Below are 17,218 nucleotides of genomic sequence, written 5' to 3'. Positions count from 1 at the left end.
TGTTGTAGGAAGTGATAGCACCTCATACCTGCCTATGTAGGAAGTGATAGCACCTCAGCCCTGCCTATGTGAAGGCCCTGTTGTGCTGTAGGAAGTGGCAGTACCTCATACCTGCCTATGTGAAGGCCCTGTTGTGCTGTAGGAAGTGATAGCACCTCATACCTGCCTATGTAGGAAGTGATAGCACCTCAGCCCTGCCTATGTGAAGGCCCTGTTGTGCTGTAAGAAGTGATAGCACCTCATACCTGCCTATGTGAAGGTACTGTTGTGCTGTAGGAAGTGATAGCACCTCATACCTGCCTATGTGAAGGTACTGTTGTGTTGTAGGAAGTGATAGCACCTTGGCCCTGCCCATGTGAAGGTACTGTTGTGTTGTAGGAAGTGATAGCACCTCGGCCCTGCCTATGTGAAGGCCCTGCTGTGCTGTAGGAAGTGATAGCACCTCATACCTGCCTATGTGAAGGTACTGTTGTGCTGTAGGAAGTGATAGCACCTCATACCTGCCTATGTGAAGGCCCTGTTGTGCTGTAGGAAGTGATAGCACCTCAGCCCTGCCTATGTGAAGGTACTGTTGTGCTGTAGGAAGTGATAGCACCTCAGCCCTGCCTATGTGAAGGTACTGTTGTGCTGTAGGAAGTGATAGCACCTCATACCTGCCTATGTGAAGGTACTGTTGTGCTGTAGGAAGTGATAGCACCTCATACCTGCCTATGTGAAGGTAATGTTGTGCTGTAGGAAGTGATAGCACCTCATACCTGCCTATGTGAAGGTACTGTTGTGCTGTAGGAAGTGATAGCACCTCATACCTGCCTATGTGAAGGTAATGTTGTGCTGTAGGAAGTGATAGCACCTCAGCCCTGCCTATGTGAAGGTACTGTTGTGCTGTAGGAAGTGATAGCACCTCAGCCCTGCCTATATGAAGGTACTGTTGTGCTGTAGGAAGTGATAGCACCTCAGCCCTGCCTATGTGAAGGTACTGTTGTGCTGTAGGAAGTGATAGCACCTCATACCTGCCTATGTGAAGGTACTGTTGTGCTGTAGGAAGTGATAGCACCTCAGCCCTGCCTATGTGAAGGTACTGTTGTGTTGTAGGAAGTGATAGCACCTCAGCCCTGCCTATGTGAAGGTACTGTTGTGTTGTAGGAAGTGATAGCACCTCATACCTGCCTATGTGAAGGTACTGTTGTGTTGTAGGAAGTGATAGCACCTCATACCTGCCTATGTAGGAAGTGATAGCACCTCAGCCCTGCCTATGTGAAGGCCCTGTTGTGCTGTAAGAAGTGATAGCACCTCATACCTGCCTATGTGAAGGTACTGTTGTGCTGTAGGAAGTGATAGCACCTCATACCTGCCTATGTGAAGGTACTGTTGTGTTGTAGGAAGTGATAGCACCTCATACCTGCCTATGTAGGAAGTGATAGCACCTCATACCTGCCTATGTAGGAAGTGATAGCACCTCATACCTGCCTATGTAGGAAGTGATAGCACCTCATACCTGCCTATGTAGGAAGTGATAGCACCTCAGCCCTGCCTATGTGAAGGCCCTGTTGTGCTGTAGGAAGTGATAGCACCTCATACCTGCCTATGTGAAGGTACTGTTGTGCTGTAGGAAGTGATAGCACCTCATACCTGCCTATGTGAAGGTACTGTTGTGTTGTAGGAAGTGATAGCACCTCATACCTGCCTATGTAGGAAGTGATAGCACCTCAGCCCTGCCTATGTGAAGGCCCTGTTGTGCTGTAGGAAGTGATAGTACCTCATACCTGCCTATGTGAAGGCCCTGTTGTGCTGTAGGAAGTGATAGCACCTCAGCCCTGCCTATGTGAAGGCCCTGTTGTGCTGTAGGAAGTGATAGCACCTCATACCTGCCTATGTGAAGGTACTGTTGTGCTGTAGGAAGTGATAGCACCTCATACCTGCCTATGTGAAGGCCCTGTTGTGCTGTAGGAAGTGATAGCACCTCAGCCCTGCCTATGTGAAGGCCCTGTTGTGCTGTAGGAAGTGATAGCACCTCAGCCCTGCCTATGTGAAGGCCCTGTTGTGCTGTAGGAAGTGATAGCACCTCAGCCCTGCCTATGTGAAGGCCCTGTTGTGCTGTAGGAAGTGATAGCACCTCAGCCCTGCCTATGTGAAGGCCCTGTTGTGCTGTAGGAAGTGATAGCACCTCAGCCCTGCCTATGTGAAGGCCCTGTTGTGCTGTAGGAAGTGATAGCACCTCAGCCCTGCCTATGTGAAGGCCCTGTTGTGCTGTAGGAAGTGATAGCACCTCAGCCCTGCCTATGTGAAGGCCCTGTTGTGCTGTAGGAAGTGATAGCACCTCAGCCCTGCCTATGTGAAGGCCCTGTTGTGCTGTAGGAAGTGATAGCACCTCATACCTGCCTATGTGAAGGCACTGTTGTGTTGTAGGAAGTGATAGCACCTCATACCTGCCTATGTGAAGGCCCTGTTGTGCTGTAGGAAGTGATAGCACCTCAGCCCTGCCTATGTGAAGGCCCTGTTGTGCTGTAGGAAGTGATAGCACCTCAGCCCTGCTATGTGAAGGCCCTGTTGTGCTGTAGGAAGTGATAGCACCTCAGCCCTGCCTATGTGAAGGTACTGTTGTGCTGTAGGAAGTGATAGCACCTCAGCCCTGCCTATGTGAAGGCCCTGTTGTGCTGTAGGAAGTGATAGCACCTCAGCCCTGCCTATGTGAAGGCCCTGTTGTGCTGTAGGAAGTGATAGCACCTCAGCCCTGCCTATGTGAAGGCCCTGCTGTGCTGTAGGAAGTGATAGCACCTCAGCCCTGCTATGTGAAGGCCCTGTTGTGCTGTAGGAAGTGATAGCACCTCAGCCCTGCCTATGTGAAGGCCCTGTTGTGCTGTAGGAAGTGATAGCACCTCAGCCCTGCCTATGTGAAGGCCCTGTTGTGTTGTAGGAAGTGATAGCACCTCAGCCCTGCCTATGTGAAGGCCCTGTTGTGCTGTAGGAAGTGATAGCACCTCAGCCCTGCCTATGTGAAGGCCCTGTTGTGCTGTAGGAAGTGATAGCACCTCAGCCCTGCTATGTGAAGGCCCTGTTGTGTTGTAGGAAGTGATAGCACCTCAGCCCTGCTATGTGAAGGCCCTGTTGTGTTGTAGGAAGTGATAGCACCTCAGCCCTGCTATGTGAAGGCCCTGTTGTGTTGTAGGAAGTGATAGCACCTCAGCCCTGCTATGTGAAGGCCCTGTTGTGTTGTAGGAAGTGATAGCACCTCAGCCCTGCCTATGTGAAGGCCCTGTTGTGCTGTAGGAAGTGATAGCACCTCAGCCCTGCCTATGTGAAGGCCCTGTTGTGCTGTAGGAAGTGATAGCACCTCAGCCCTGCCTATGTGAAGGCCCTGTTGTGTTGTAGGAAGTGATAGCACCTCATACCTGCCTATGTGAAGGCCCTGTTGTGCTGTAGGAAGTGATAGCACCTCGGCCCTGCCTATGTGAAGGCCCTGTTGTGCTGTAGGAAGTGATAGCACCTCAGCCCTGCCTATGTGAAGGCACTGTTGTGTTGTAGGAAGTGATAGCACCTCATACCTGCCTATGTGAAGGCACTGTTGTGTTGTAGGAAGTGATAGCACCTCATACCTGCCTATGTGAAGGTACTGTTGTGTTGTAGGAAGTGATAGCACCTCGGCCCTGCCTATGTGAAGGCACTGTTGTGCTGTAGGAAGTGATAGCACCTCATACCTGCCTATGTGAAGGTACTGTTGTGCTGTAGGAAGTGATAGCACCTCAGCCCTGCTATGTGAAGGCCCTGTTGTGTTGTAGGAAGTGATAGCACCTCAGCCCTGCTATGTGAAGGCCCTGTTGTGCTGTAGGAAGTGATAGCACCTCGGCCCTGCTATGTGAAGGCCCTGTTGTGTTGTAGGAAGTGATAGCACCTCAGCCCTGCTATGTGAAGGCCCTGTTGTGCTGTAGGAAGTGATAGCACCTCGGCCCTGCCCATGTGAAGGTACTGTTGTGTTGTAGGAAGTGATAGCACCTTGGCCCTGCCCATGTGAAGGTACTGTTGTGTTGTAGGAAGTGATAGCACCTCGGCCCTGCCTATGTGAAGGCCCTGTTGTGCTGTAGGAAGTGATAGCACCTCATACCTGCCTATGTGAAGGTACTGTTGTGTTGTAGGAAGTGATAGCACCTCATACCTGCCTATGTGAAGGTACTGTTGTGCTGTAGGAAGTGATAGCACCTCATACCTGCCTATGTGAAGGTACTGTTGTGCTGTAGGAAGTGATAGCACCTCAGTAAAAGTAGAACAAAGAACATGTTGTGCACAGTAGCCATTAACACAGTAGCCATTAACACAGTAGCCATTACAAACAATCCTAATCATTTAATAAATGTTGCATTTAAAACATATATACAGTCTGCATGCGGACTGTTTCTCTATACATGAACCTAGAACCTGTGGTTTGAATAGATGTTACATGTTTCTCTATACATGAACCTAGAACCTGTGGTTTGAATAGATGTTACATAATCAATAACTAAATCATGTGGGGACATTATGTCTTGTAACTTATTAGCCTCAATGACTCAACAAACGTGATTCACTTCTGTAAAAAAAGCCTTTATTTCACTCTGACTTTCTCTCACTCTGCAAATATTTAGAGAAGAAAGCATGTATGCCTTTTAAGCCATGAAGTCTATATACTGATAGTTACTCGTGACAGACAGCTGAGATTTAGTCATGGGTGATGAGATTATATGCTGACCAATGTAGTCCCTATATGCTGACCAATCAAGTCTATAGAGTGTTAGACTTGTGATACTGCTGATTTACTGATGTGAATGTGTTACATGGGTTAACTGTTGATTTACTGATGTGAATGTGTTACATGGGTTAACTGTTGATTTACTGAATGAATATACTGACCAATGTAGTCCCTATATGCTGACCAATCAAGTCTATAGAGTGTTAGACTTGTGATACTGCTGATTTACTGATGTGAATGAGTTACATGGGTTAACTGTTGATTTACTGATGTGAATGAGTTACATGGGTTAACTGTTGATTTACTGATGTGAATGAGTTACATGGGTTAACTGTTGATTTACTGAATGAATATACTGACCAATGTAGTCCCTATATGCTGACCAATCAAGTCTATAGAGTGTTAGACTTGTAATACTGCTGATTTACTGATGTGAATGTGTAACTTGGGTTAACAGTGTCACAGTTTCTGTCTATTTGAGTGTTGTTTCCTTAGGCTATCACTAGAGGGCACCCTTACCTTGTTTTCTAGTTTCCAGGGTTACAGTGATTATTTCTTATTGGTTTCACCTGTGTTTAATTACCCTCTCTGTTCACCTGGTTGCCTTGCTATTTAGGTTCCTCTGTTGGCCTGCATCGTTGCTTATAGGGCTCATGTTTGATTATGGTGCTGCTGCCTTGTTTTCTGTGAAGACCTAAGTAAATGTTCTGGATTTACCTTTACCTCTGCTTGCTGTGTGTCTCTGGGTCCGAGTTCAGATTAGCATTATTGTCACAAACTGTTGCTGTATGTAGACATGTTCCTGCTCTCCTATCTATTACAGGATGTTGTTTATTATTCAGAGAGAAAATTAATAGACCCTTGACATTTGGATGGATGCTTGATTGAACTCCATTGCTCTTTCTCCCGACCAAGACACTTCTAAAAGGAATGGGTAGGTTTTTTAAAGAAATACGGTGGACATGCCACCAAGCTTACCAGAGTACAATGTGGAGCTGAGAGATAGTTACTGGACAAGAGGATCATACCATTGATCAAGGTGCTGCTCTCTCTTCTGCCATCAGTCAGCACTATAGAGGGCCTGTCTTCTTCCAGCAGTCACTATAGAGCTCCTGTCTCCCTCCAGCAGTCACTATAGAGTACCTGTCTTCTTCCAGCAGTCACTATAGAGCACCTGTCTTCTTCCAGCAGTCACTATAGAGGGCCTGTCTCCCTCCAGCAGTCACTATAGAGGGCCTGTCTCCCTCCAGCAGTCACTATAGAGCTCCTGTCTCCCTCCAGCAGTCGTCACGATAGAGGGCCTGTCTCCCTCCAGCAGTCACTATAGAGGGCCTGTCTCCCTCCAGCAGTCACTATAGAGGGCCTGTCTCCCTCCAGCAGTCACTATAGAGGGCCTGTCTCCCTCCAGCAGTCACTATAGAGCTCCTGTCTCCCTCCAGCAGTCACTATAGAGCTCCTGTCTCCCTCCAGCAGTCACTATAGAGCTCCTGTCTCCCTCCAGCAGTCACTATAGAGCTCCTGTCTCCCTCCAGCAGTCGTCACGATAGAGGGCCTGTCTCCCTCCAGCAGTCGTCACGATAGAGGGCCTGTCTCCCTCCAGCAGTCACTATAGAGCTCCTGTCACCCTCCAGCAGTCACTATAGAGCTCCTGTCTCCCTCCAGCAGTCACTATAGAGCTCCTGTCTCCCTCCAGCAGTCACTATAGAGCTCCTGTCTCCCTCCAGCAGTCGTCACTATAGAGCTCCTGTCTCCCTCCAGCAGTCGTCACTATAGAGCTCCTGTCTCCCTCCAGCAGTCGTCACTATAGAGCTCCTGTCGCCCTCCAGCAGCAGTCACTATAGAGCTCCTGTCGCCCTCCAGCAGCAGTCACTATAGAGCTCCTGTCTCCCTCCAGCAGTCGTCACGATAGAGGGCCTGTCTCCCTCCAGCAGTCACTATAGAGGGCCTGTCTCCCTCCAGCAGTCACTATAGAGCTCCTGTCTCCCTCCAGCAGTCACTATAGAGCTCCTGTCTCCCTCCAGCAGTCACTATAGAGCTCCTGTCTCCCTCCAGCAGTCGTCACTATAGAGCTCCTGTCTCCCTCCAGCAGCAGTCACTATAGAGCTCCTGTCTCCCTCCAGCAGCAGTCACTATAGAGCTCCTGTCTCCCTCCAGCAGTCGTCACGATAGAGGGCCTGTCTCCCTCCAGCAGTCACTATAGAGGGCCTGTCTCCCGCCAGCAGTCGGCACTATAGAGCTCCTGTCTCCCTCCAGCAGTCGTCACTATAGAGCTCCTGTCTCCCGCCAGCAGTCAGCACTATAGAGTACCTGTCTTCTGCCAGCAGTCAGCACTATAGAGTACCTGTCTCCCTCCAGCAGTCGTCACTATAGAGCTCCTGTCTCCTTCCAGCAGTCGTCACTATAGAGCTCCTGTCTCCCTCCAGCAGTCAGCACTATAGAGTACCTGTCAACCTCCAGCAGTCGTCACTATAGAGCTCCTGTCTCCCTCCAGCAGTCGTCACTATAGAGCTCCTGTCTCCCGCCAGCAGTCAGCACTATAGAGGGCCTGTCTTCTTCAGCAGTCACTATAGAGCTCCTGTCTCCCTCCAGCAGTCACTATAGAGTACCTGTCTTCTTCCAGCAGTCACTATAGAGCACCTGTCTTCTTCCAGCAGTCACTATAGAGGGCCTGTCTCCCTCCAGCAGTCACTATAGAGGGCCTGTCTCCCTCCAGCAGTCACTATAGAGCTCCTGTCTCCCTCCAGCAGTCGTCACGATAGAGGGCCTGTCTCCCTCCAGCAGTCACTATAGAGGGCCTGTCTCCCTCCAGCAGTCACTATAGAGGGCCTGTCTCCCTCCAGCAGTCACTATAGAGGGCCTGTCTCCCTCCAGCAGTCACTATAGAGCTCCTGTCTCCCTCCAGCAGTCACTATAGAGCTCCTGTCTCCCTCCAGCAGTCACTATAGAGCTCCTGTCTCCCTCCAGCAGTCACTATAGAGCTCCTGTCTCCCTCCAGCAGTCGTCACGATAGAGGGCCTGTCTCCCTCCAGCAGTCGTCACGATAGAGGGCCTGTCTCCCTCCAGCAGTCACTATAGAGCTCCTGTCACCCTCCAGCAGTCACTATAGAGCTCCTGTCTCCCTCCAGCAGTCACTATAGAGCTCCTGTCTCCCTCCAGCAGTCACTATAGAGCTCCTGTCTCCCTCCAGCAGTCGTCACTATAGAGCTCCTGTCTCCCTCCAGCAGTCGTCACTATAGAGCTCCTGTCTCCCTCCAGCAGTCGTCACTATAGAGCTCCTGTCGCCCTCCAGCAGCAGTCACTATAGAGCTCCTGTCGCCCTCCAGCAGCAGTCACTATAGAGCTCCTGTCTCCCTCCAGCAGTCGTCACGATAGAGGGCCTGTCTCCCTCCAGCAGTCACTATAGAGGGCCTGTCTCCCTCCAGCAGTCACTATAGAGCTCCTGTCTCCCTCCAGCAGTCACTATAGAGCTCCTGTCTCCCTCCAGCAGTCACTATAGAGCTCCTGTCTCCCTCCAGCAGTCGTCACTATAGAGCTCCTGTCTCCCTCCAGCAGCAGTCACTATAGAGCTCCTGTCTCCCTCCAGCAGCAGTCACTATAGAGCTCCTGTCTCCCTCCAGCAGTCGTCACGATAGAGGGCCTGTCTCCCTCCAGCAGTCACTATAGAGGGCCTGTCTCCCGCCAGCAGTCGGCACTATAGAGCTCCTGTCTCCCTCCAGCAGTCGTCACTATAGAGCTCCTGTCTCCCGCCAGCAGTCAGCACTATAGAGTACCTGTCTTCTGCCAGCAGTCAGCACTATAGAGTACCTGTCTCCCTCCAGCAGTCGTCACTATAGAGCTCCTGTCTCCTTCCAGCAGTCGTCACTATAGAGCTCCTGTCTCCCTCCAGCAGTCAGCACTATAGAGTACCTGTCAACCTCCAGCAGTCGTCACTATAGAGCTCCTGTCTCCCTCCAGCAGTCGTCACTATAGAGCTCCTGTCTCCCTCCAGCAGTCGTCACTATAGAGCTCCTGTCTCCCTCCAGCAGTCAGCACTATAGAGTACCTGTCTCCCTCCAGCAGTCGTCACTATAGAGCTCCTGTCTCCCGCCAGCAGTCGTCACTATAGAGTACCTGTCTCCCGCCAGCAGTCAGCACTATAGAGTACCTGTCTCCCGCCAGCAGTCAGCACTATAGAGTACCTGTCTCCCGCCAGCAGTCAGCACTATAGAGTACCTGTCTCCCTCCAGCAGTCAGCACTATAGAGTACCTGTCTCCCTCCAGCAGTCAGCACTATAGAGTACCTGTCTCCCGCCAGCAGTCAGCACTATAGAGTACCTGTCTCCCTCCAGCAGTCAGCACTATAGAGTACCTGTCTCCCTCCAGCAGTCAGCACTATAGAGTACCTGTCTCCCTCCAGCAGTCAGCACTATAGAGTACCTGTCTCCCGCCAGCAGTCAGCACTATAGAGTACCTGTCTCCCGCCAGCAGTCAGCACTATAGAGTACCTGTCTCCCGCCAGCAGTCAGCACTATAGAGTACCTGTCTCCTGCCAGCAGTCAGCACTATAGAGTACCTGTCTTCTACCAGCAGTCAGCACTATAGAGTACCTGTCTCCTGCCAGCAGTCAGCACTATAGAGCACCTGTCTTCTGCCAGCAGTCAGCACTATAGAGCACCTGTCTCCTGCCAGCAGTCTGCACTATAGAGCTCCTGTCTCCCTCCAGCAGTCAGCACTATAGAGCGCCTGTCTCCTACCAGCAGTCAGCACTATAGAGTACCTGTCTCCCGCCAGCAGTCAGCACTATAGAGCACCTATCTTCTGACAGCAGTCAGCACTATAGAGCACCTGTCTTCTACCAGCAGTCAGCACTATAGATTACCTGTCTTCTTCCAGCAGTCAGCCCTATAGAGCACCTGTCTTCTGCCAGCAGTCAGCACTATAGAGCACCTGTCTTCTGCCAGCAGTCAGCACTATAGAGCACCTGTCTCCTGCCATCAGTCAGCACTATAGAGTACCTGTCTTCTGGCAGCAGTCAGCACTATAGAGCACCTGTCTTCTGCCAGCAGTCAGCCCTATAGAGCACCTGTCTTCTTCCAGCAGTCAGCCCTATAGAGCACCTGTCTTCTGCCAGCAGTCAGCACTATAGAGCACCTGTCTTCTTCCAGCAGTCAGCCCTATAGAGCACCTGTCTTCTTCCAGCAGTCAGCCCTATAGAGCACCTGTCTTCTGCCAGCAGTCAGCACTATAGAGCACCTGTCTTCTACCAGCAGTCTGCAGTATAGAGCACCTGTCTTCTGCCAGCAGTCAGCACTATAGAGTACCTGTCTCCTGCCAGCAGTCAGCACTATAGAGCACCTGTCTTCTGCCAGCAGTCATCACTATAGAGCACCTGTCTTCTGCCAGCAGTCACTATAGAGTACCTGTCTTCTGCCAGCAGTCAGCACTATAGAGCACCTGTCTCCCTCCAGCAGTCAGCCCTATAGAGCACCTGTCTTCTGTCAGCCCTATAGAGCACCTGTCTTCTGTCAGCACTATAGAGTACCTGTCTTCTGTCAGCACTATAGAGTACCTGTCTCCTGCCAGCAGTCAGCCCTATAGAGCACCTGTCTCCTGCCAGCAGTCAGCCCTATAGAGCACCTGTCTTCTGTCAGCACTATAGAGCACCTGTCTTCTGTCAGCACTATAGAGTACCTGTCTTCTTCCAGCAGTCAGCCCTATAGAGCACCTGTCTTCTTCCAGCAGTCAGCCCTATAGAGCACCTGTCTTCTGCCAGCACTATAGAGTACCTGTCTTCTGCCAGCAGTCAGCACTATAGAGCACCTGTCTCCCTCCAGCAGTCAGCCCTATAGAGCACCTGTCTTCTGTCAGCCCTATAGAGCACCTGTCTTCTGTCAGCACTATAGAGTACCTGTCTTCTGTCAGCACTATAGAGTACCTGTCTCCTGCCAGCAGTCAGCCCTATAGAGCACCTGTCTTCTGTCAGCACTATAGAGTACCTGTCTCCTGCCAGCAGTCAGCCCTATAGAGCACCTGTCTTCTGTCAGCACTATAGAGCACCTGTCTTCTTCCAGCAGTCAGCCCTATAGAGCACCTGTCTTCTTCCAGCAGTCAGCCCTATAGAGCACCTGTCTTCTGCCAGCAGTCAGCACTATAGAGCACCTGTCTTCTGTCAGCACTATAGAGCACCTGTCTTCTTCCAGCAGTCAGCACTATAGAGTACCTGTCTTCTTCCAGCAGTCAGCACTATAGAGCACCTGTCTTCTGTCAGCACTATAGAGTACCTGTCTTCTTCCAGCAGTCAGCACTATAGAGTACCTGTCTTCTACCAGCAGATCAGAGACCTCTGCACACAGAGCAGTGATGAGGAGCCCAGTGAAGCTGCTCTTCCTCTGCATGATGTCCCAGTACTCAGTCAGTGTGGAGTGGAGCTGCTCTTCCTCTGAATGACATCCCAGTACTCAGTCAGTGTGGAGTGGAGCTGCTCTTCCTCTGCATGATGTCCCAGTACTCAGTCAGTGTGGAGTGGAGCTGCTCTTCCTCTGAATGATGTACCAGTACTCAGTCAGTGTGGAGTGAAGCTGCTCTTCCTCTGCATGATGTCCCAGTACTCAGTCAGTGTGGAGTGGAGCTGCTCTTCCTCTGCATGATGTCCCAGTACTCAGTCAGTGTGGAGTGGAGCTGCTCTTCCTCTGAATGATGTACCAGTACTCAGTCAGTGTGGAGTGGAGCTGCTCTTCCTCTGCATGATGTCCCAGTACTCAGTCAGTGTGGAGTGGAGCTGCTCTTCCTCTGCATGATGTCCCAGTACTCAGTCAGTGTGGAGTGGAGCTGCTCTTCCTCTGAATGATGTACCAGTACTCAGTCAGTGTGGAGTGAAGCTGCTCTTCCTCTGCATGATGTCCCAGTACTCAGTCAGTGTGGAGTGGAGCTGCTCTTCCTCTGCATGACGTCCCAGTACTCAGTCAGTGTGGAGTGGAGCTGCTCTTCCTCTGCATGATGTCCCAGTACTCAGTCAGTGTGGAGTGGAGCTGCTCTTCCTCTGCATGATGTCCCAGTACTCAGTCAGTGTGGAGTGGAGCTGAGCCTGCTGCTGCTCTTATGACCACCATATATACTTTATACTGATCCCAGCCCACTAATCAGAGTGGATTCCTTAACTCACCTGTTCACCAAACTGACCAATTAGAACGCTTCCTTAGCTCACCTACAGATGGGCAACCAATTAGATAGCTTTTATGTTGTTGTACACAAATAAACAACCAAATAAATCTTCCTTAAAAACACATTAAAAAAACACACACTGTTCTTTCCCAACCTGGAATACTGCTGTAAAGTAAGGCCTGTATCTAAAAAGTAAAGTGTTGCCCTAGATACATGGACAATCTATCACAGTCCAATGGTCCAAAATAAATTGTATCTAAAATGTTGCTGGATATCTCTCCACAGTGGATCTGTGCAGGGCTCAGTGCTGCTGTGTTGATGTTGAAGATACTGTCAGTAATTCAAGAAAGAAGTCCAAGATCAAAAAACAAAAACAACATTTTAAGTGAGAATAGGCATTGGTCTGAAGCCGAAAAAGTAAGGAAATTCACATGAGCACCACAATGCCTATTCCACCCATGCTCTACCAAGGTTTTCCAGCCCACAGCTTTGACCTACTATGTTGGTATTGTACTTCCAGCGATGTGTAGGCAGGTTGCTTAGGATTCAAACCCCTCAAACAGCCTATTTCATGGAAAACCTTGGTAGAGCATGGGTGGAAAAGGCATTGTTGTCCCCATGTGAATTTCCTTTATTTTTCGGCATCAGACCAATGCCTATTGTCACTTAAAATGTAGTTTTTGGTTTTTAATTTCCTTGTTTTTTTCACCGGAAGATGATTATCCAACATTATAATACAGCATTATAATACAGCTTAACACAGCAGTAAACGTTAAGTAAAAGTACACAATAATGACAACAGACATAATGTCACTCCCTGATCTGTTTCACCTGTCCTTGTTTCACCACCCCCGTCCAGGTGTCGCCCATCTTCCCAATTATCCCCTGGGTACTTATACCTGTGTTCTCTGTTTGTCTGTTGACAGTTGGTCTTGTTTATCAAGTCAACCAGTGTTTTGTCTCAGCTCCTGCTTTTTCAGTCTCTCTTTTTTTCTCGCTCTCCTGGTTTTGACCCTTGCCTGTCATGACTCTGAGCCCGCCTGCCTGCCCCTGCCTGCCGTCCTATACCTTCGCCCCTACTCTGGATTACCTACCTTTGCCTGACCCTGAGCCTGCCTGCCATCCTGTACCTTTGCTCCACCACTCTGGATTATCGACCCCTGCCTGCCTTGACCTGTCGTTTGGCGTCCCCTGTTGCTGTAATAGACATTGTTGCTTCAACACAGTCTGCATTTGGGTATTACCTTCAAACCTGATACATAATGTAGTTCTCAGTATTTATTTAATATTAACAGCTGATTTTCCATAGAGAAGAGAGAAACCAATTAAAGCTAATATGTAATAAACTGGAAAAATAGTCCCTTACCTACGTTAAGACAATCGAGCAAGCTCCTGGATAATACACAAATAATCAACATGAAAATGTACCTTAAAGTTTACTGAAGAAAGGCCTAGTACTACACCTGTAAACAAAAGTGAGTTATCACTAACAAATGTACATTCATCAGATATAGTCAACTTTGTAAATACAATTCAGGGATGGCCACAACTGCTCTTGACAAGATACAGGTTTATGTAGGCTTTCATATTCAAGCCCAGTTCTACCACACCTGATTCTACTAGTCATTGTCTCGATGAACAGCTGAGGTCTTGATGAACAGCTGAGGTCTTGATGAACAGCTGAGGTCTTGATGAACAGCTGAGGTCTTGATGAACAGCTGGGGTCTTGATGAACATCAGAGGTCTTGATGAACATCAGAGGTCTTGATAAACACCTGAGGTCTTGGTGAACATCGGAGGTCTTTGATGAACATCTGAGGTCTTTGATGAACATCTGAGGTCTTTGATGAACATCTGAGGTCTTTGATGAACATCTGAGGTCTTGATGAATATCGGAGGTCTTTGATGAACATCTGAGGTCTTTGATGATCATCTGAGGTCTTTGATGAACATCTGAGGTCTTGATGAACATCAGAGGTCTTGATGAACATCGGAGGTCTTTGATGAACATCGGAGGTCTTTGATGAACATCTGAGGTCTTTGATGAACATCTGAGGTCTTGATTAACAGCTGAGGTCTTGATGAACATCTGAGGTATTGATGAACAGCTGAGGTCTTGATGAACAGCTGAGTAGTAGAATCAGGTGTGGTAGAACTGGGTATGAACAGAACATCCTGCATAACCCTGTGGAACGTCAAGAGCAATTTTTTATAACTCCTGAAACAAACGCTGCAACAAATGACAAACTGCTGAGAAACACCTGCAAAATACAAAATCATTAGACAAGTACAAAACTCTTAAGAAAAATGATAGACATATTTACACATGTGAAATTGGATAGGTGCTCTAAACCCTACACACTTCAGCTACACATGGTCTAAGTGATGCTGTACACAACTTTCCAACTCCAGTAAAACAGCACACATGTCCTAAGTGATGCTGTACACAACTTTCCAACTCCAGTAAAACACGTGTCCTCATTTATAAATGGCAGTATAAATATGAAAACAAGTGGGAGAACTCACAGATTTGGAAACAGAACATACATTTTAAGTACTGATGGTGTACAATGTACCGTGTTTACTGCGTGCATTTGAATTGGCATACGTCCATTTGTCAGTTCCGCATGAGCCAGTTTGCATTTCTCAGTGACAGGCTCATTCCCACAATCCCCCACTCTGCCATAAAGCACTGTGTCCCTAGGCAGTACCGTAGCGAGGGCGTGTATCTCACGGATGAGGGCAACAACGTCTTTCCTTGAGAGTCTGAGAGCTGGTCTCTCCTCTGTTCTAGCAAGACACATGCAGTAGTTCACACCACCAGCGTGGTGGTGTGAACTACTGCATGTGTCTTGCCTGAACAACGCTGCCACTTGCCTGCCTCTCCACGAACCCAAAGGCTATTTTAAGAGCCACCTAATAAATGAAAATAAGTGTTTGTGTGTGTTGGAAGGGGGCTGTTAAAACCACAAATAAAACACTGATTTCGACAGACCATTTAAAATGGACAGTCTTGAAGCGTTAGTTCAAAGATTTGTTCGTTTATTTATCTTGCTTGGTTAAAAAAAACTAAAGTCTAAAGCAGTTGATTTGTTGAAAACAGACCAAATTAATCACGTTAGCGATCATGTCATTTTCTTTTGACTGCGCACAGCATGGTTGCACAATAAGCAAGTAGAGAGGTGATTCGATTAATCTGGCACGTGGTACACAATCGGGCGAAAGTGGGGAGAGAAGGTAGATAAAGCATTTTCATCAAAAGCAATCCCTTTTCCATATGAAAACACAGAATTCTACTCACTACCAGTGGTGGGAAAAGTACCCAATTGTCATAAGATGGCTTAATAGAAAATGACTCCACAAAAAGTGAAAGTCACCCAGTAAAATACTACTTGAGTAAAAGTCTAAAAGTATTTAGTTTTAAATATACTTAAGTATCAAAAGTAAAAAAATATTTAAAAATCGTTATATTAAGCAAACCAGAAGACACCATTTTTTGTTTTTAATTTACAGATAGCCAGGGGCACACTTTTTTGTTTAGTGAGTCTGCCAGATCAGAGGCAGTAGGGATGACAAGGGATTTGATTTGTTTTCTTGATAAGTTTGTAAATTAGACCATTTTCCTGTTTTTCTTGATAAGTTTGTAAATTGGACCATTTTCCTGTCCTGCTAAGCTTTCAAAATGTAATTTTGGAAAGGAGAGGAGTACTTTTGGGTGTCAGGGAAAATCTATGGAGTAAAAAGTACATTATTTTCTTTAGGAATGTAGTGAAGTAAAAGTAAAAGTTGTCAAAAATATAAATAATAAAGAACAGATACCCCCCCCCCCCCCAAAAAAAGACTTAAGTAGTACTTTAAAGTATTTTTTACGTTACTACCTTACACCACTGCTCATTACTACACGTGTTTATTACGTCACTTTTGTTTTGAGCCGACTTCGCCACCAGACAGAGCGGGCACCAGGCTCACTTCCGGTGGCAGCCCAGTTCCAAATCGAATGCGATACATTTTTAGCTAGTGCAAAACATGCCGACACGGTACCTGGGCCAGATTAATCTAACCCCCCTTAATGATTCTAATGTGGTTTTACCTGGGTGCACACACTGAAAAGTAATTTGCCACTGTGTTAATCCGTCAGCACAAATGTGTTTCATAATAATGACAATGTTACGTTAGCTAACGTTACCTAGCTAGCCTACGTTAACTGGCTATCATAGCAGCCAAGGATGTTTGCTATCTTATTTGTGCTCCAATTACATGCATGTGTCTACATCAACAGCTTACACATGATGACTTCAGCCTAATATGAAAAACATTAATTGGAAAAATATAGCTAGCTTTCCTTGTTTGTTGGTTAGCTACCTAGCCAACGTTAGCTCTCACCTGACTGGTATAACATTACTAACTAGTTAGCTTGCTACCTAATTAATAAAAACAAATGTACATTTTATTGTCTAGCTACCTTTATTTGCCTGTTTGATAGCTAGCTAGCTTTCAGCTGACTGGTATTAGCTAGCTACTGAGGCTAACCACTGGACTTTGTACAAGAAAGCTAACGTTAGCTACCTAGCTAATCAATATATCTTGCATTTATTGATTAACCTCAACTTGAATATCACCATAGAGCTAGTTATATACACTGCTCAAAAAAATAAAGGGAACACTAAAATAACACATCCTAGATCTGAATGAATGAAATATTCTTATTAAATACTTTTTTCTTTACATAGTTGAATGTGCTGACAACAAAATCACACAAAAATGATCAATGGAAATCAAATGTATCAACCCATGGAGGTCTGGATTTGGAGTCACACTCAAAATTAAAGTGGAAAACCACACTACAGGCTGATCCAACTTTGATGTAATGTCCTTAAAACAAATCAAAATGAGGCTCAGTAGTGTGTGTGGCCTCCACGTGCCTGTATGACCTCCCTACAACGCCTGGGCATGCTCCTGATGAGGTGGCGGATGGTCTCCTGAGGCATATCCTCCCAGACCTGGACTAAAGCATCCGCCAACTCCTGGACAGTCTGTGGTGCAACGTGGCGTTGGTGGATGGACCGAGACATGATGTCCCAGATGTGCTCAATTGGATTCAGGTCTGGGGAACGGGCGGGCCAGTCCATAGCATCAATGCCTTCCTCTTGCAGGAACTGCTGACACACACCAGCCACATGAGGTCTAGCATTGTCTTGCATTAGGAGGAACCCAGGGCCAACCGCACCAGCATATGGTCTCACAAGGGGTCTGAGGATCCCATCTCGGTACCTAATGGCAGTCAGGCTACCTCTGGCGAGCACATGGAGGGCTGTGCGGCCCCACAAAGAAATGCCACCCACATGACTGACCACCACC

The sequence above is a fragment of the Salvelinus namaycush genome, unplaced genomic scaffold (genome assembly GCF_016432855.1).
Source record: "Salvelinus namaycush isolate Seneca unplaced genomic scaffold, SaNama_1.0 Scaffold198, whole genome shotgun sequence".
In the NCBI taxonomy this organism is placed as follows: domain Eukaryota; kingdom Metazoa; phylum Chordata; class Actinopteri; order Salmoniformes; family Salmonidae; genus Salvelinus; species Salvelinus namaycush.
Note: the sequence above shows the minus strand (reverse complement) of the source record.